We start from the raw sequence: 3,487 nt of genomic DNA, 5'->3' as shown, positions 1-3,487 counted from the left end.
ACTTGCATGCTTGATGAACGCCTGAATATGGGAGTTTTTCCTGATACCGCACGTCGAGCTCTCGTTCAATTTCAAAGGGATCTTGAATATAGAATGAGATGTCCTACCACCCATGAGCAAAAGCGAGGCAATACCGCTAGACGCAACAGCGATGGCGATTTTCCCCGAGGGTCTGACTTTGGCCAGTATGTTTCGAAGCAGTGTAGAATTTCCAGTACCACCCGGGCCATCGACAAAAAATAACTTCTTGGCTTCCTGCGAACGGTCTACCGCTTCAATAATCTGGTCGTAAACCACCCGCTGTCCTTCGTTCAGCTGATCTTCTGTATTTACAGTCGCCTCAAAAGCTGACGCATCGTATCCAGTGAACTCGCGTCGTAGTAATCCGGTTTGGCGAAGCGATTCACGAATCAATGTTGGGAACGACCCCAACTGAGGAAGCTCGTCGAAGTCAGCTACCGCATACCCACTTGATTGAAGTAGATCTTGAATGCTCATCAGCGTTTCAAATTCGACCAACGCTGACTTGAAAGGGTTCATCAAAGCCTGATGTTTGCGTGCGAAGTCTTGGGAAAGATCCGCGAAGAACCGATCCCATAGAACACCAACATTTGCTGGAGCTGAATACACCAGAACGGTGACGAAGAGCTGGCGTAGTTGATACGGCATTTGAAAGTAAGCCGCTTCTCTCAAACACGAAACCCACTCGGTATCATTCTCCAAGTAGCCAGCCTCCCGCGCCGCAATTTGGAATGTGGGGCAGACAATCCCGTTAACCGTTCTCAAGTCTTCAAACGACGTTGGCCCTCTACGCTGACAGAGCAGTAGCCGAAGATAGAAGCGCTCCATATCGCGAGGAGACACGTGAATCATGCGACCAGCTGCAGCTTGATATTGTTTCCGGCGAACCCACATTTTCGGTTGCCCTTTTCTCCGGCGCTTTCGAGCAGAACTCGTTAGGGATGTCCTGATACAACATCGTCCTGGCAATATGATTCTGAGGCTCTTCACTCGCACACAGCTCAAAGAGTCTGGTCAGCATCGTGTGACTACCACGTTCCAAAACCGCCCCCGGGTTTTCTGTCTCGCGAAAGCAAATTGTCTGGCCTGACTCGAGATGAACCGTTAGCTGTGTCACCGCATGAGATTTCGCCTGAATCGTGAAATCGAGCAGGCGCATGCAAGCTTCCACCGGAGAAATGTACCGGGCGCTCAAGAAACGTAGAATCTCATTTGGTTCTCGACGCGCACTCTGTTGCCCTCCTCGGACTTCTTCCACAGTGAGTATTGCCATGTCGGGTCCTTTGTACGCATACTTGTACAGGTATTTAACCGCAGTTATATCCGTGCACACTTCCACATTAATGTGGCAGTTGTACTTCTGGGATAAGTACGGGTTGTAAGGTACAACCCACTGGTTGATCGTAGCATTGTCGTATTCCCTGCCTTTGAGCTTTAGAACACCTTCTTGCCGTCGACGTCGTCTGTACACTGGATAACCATTGGCATTGGCTTGTGTAACTTCTGCTAAGGGCTTCGGATACCCCTTAGTGCACTTGCCGTCCTTCATACAAGCGCAGGAAGGGTTTGTAGGCCCGCATGGACTATGGAGCATGCATGACATGACCGTCTCATACAGCTGAAAGTTTGTATCCTTATCTGGGATCTCAGCGCATACCATCTTGTCTACGATCTCGCGCGTTCGAGGTTTGTCTTCGTCAGCCAGAATAACCAATACGTGAGCGTGGGGGAGCCCTCGTTTTTGAAACTCGACAACGTAAATCCGCGCGCGCACTCGCCCCAGAACGCCTTGGTTTAAATCGTCAAGCGTCGCTTGCAGTTTCTGCTGCCACACGCGAGCCACGATGTCTGGTCGATCTTGAGCTGTCTGGAGATCGGAAGGTATCGCTTCAAGAACCTCGTCCCATTTGGGGTTGCACGTTTCCGTCCGGAAGACGTCGGGCCGTCCATACTTCCGAGCAATTGCCATCGAATCTTGATACGACTTGTACATGGACCGCCGGCTACCCAGGTGTGAAGCCGGTGGTATGATACGCTTGCCAACCTGATTAAGAAAGTGGGTTGGTCGTCCTCTGCAGCCTCCGTCCCGATCCGGGTGCACCAATCTGTTCTGGGCCCGGTCATATTCCGACAGCAGCACTTCTCCTTCCGCCAGAGCCAAAGTATCCTTCATTGAGCAAAGCGTCTTGAACACCCCTGTATTGATCGGTGCGAAGTGTTTTCTGATTGTCAGCCACCCAACGAAGCTGTTCTTGTTCACATTTTGCACGCTGATCTACACACCACTGTTGAAATAGTCGTCCGCCTTGGTGGAGAGCGGACTGATCATCCACTTTCTGATGAAGGCGGAACGCGACGTGTTCACGAAGCGACATCGCTTTCTTGTTTCGATACTCAGCACCATTCGCGAACTCGTCTGTGTAGGTCCAGCCTTTCTCTCCATATGGAAGGAGAAGAGGGTATTGAAGTGGATCGCAATCGGCGTGGGTCTCGTACAAACGTAGCAGCCTTTGATCGCGTGTAAAGAGCAGTAGATCCCGAGGCTGAGCCAGGTTGCCATCTTCAATGAGAGTCGCAGCCACCTCAGACACAGTGGGGCGATTATGCGTCCGCGGTCGCGAGGAGTTATCATGCAGACGGAAGACCAAGTCTACTGGAACCTCCGTGTTGTGTTGGCGCAATTGCTGCCCAAAGTGAAGGAACCGTTGCGCTAATGGGTTGGCTCTGCCATCATTTTCTCGATATCTAGTAGTGCAACATGATCCAGATCCGCGAATATACCAAGACGTCGCTCCGCGCGGCGTTGCATGTCCGGATCCACAATGTAGATCTGAGCAAACCTTGGAGCTACCCGCGCGTCTGTCCGACGGTCTATGTGGGGGAGGAGAGACCCTAGGTAGTGCCCCATAGCCCCTTGAATGCGATATGTGTACACGCCGTGTGTACCCGCAACGCTCTCGTCTTGATGTACATTTTGAAACGATCGGTTTGAGCACGAAGCACCAATCGACGTAAACGCGAAGGCTTGATTGTAGGCACGAATTTGACGGCGGAACTCTGGATCTCCGTACAACGGAAGCAACGTCCGTGGCGCGGGGTGCAGTGGAGGTAGTTTTACCCTCCCTGCCAGACAGCATGATATTGCCGACTCGCCTGGCCACTTCCAAGCATTGCAGATCGGACAAACGTTTGTGGCCGGGAGCTTGTGACGACCGTTCACCACGTCGTTACCCGTTATCATGGACGCGTCAAAATCTTCAAGGGATATTAGCGCGTGTCCATGACGGGTGCATTGGCGTCTAGTGCGCACCCGCTCGAGCTCCTGTTGGCGCTCTTCTTCTGTCTGGCGGGATCGTCGATCCGCATGTCGTTGCCGGTCTAGCCCACGTTCGGCTTCCCGCTCCTGTTCAGACTGCTCCGCTCTGTGCTCTGCGTGCTGCTCCCTGTTAGTAGCCCGAAGAGCGGA

This window comes from Phytophthora infestans, genomic scaffold (assembly GCF_000142945.1).
Source record: "Phytophthora infestans T30-4 supercont1.85 genomic scaffold, whole genome shotgun sequence".
Classification (NCBI taxonomy): Eukaryota; Oomycota; class Peronosporomycetes; order Peronosporales; family Peronosporaceae; genus Phytophthora; species Phytophthora infestans.
This window is presented reverse-complemented; position numbering follows the sequence as displayed.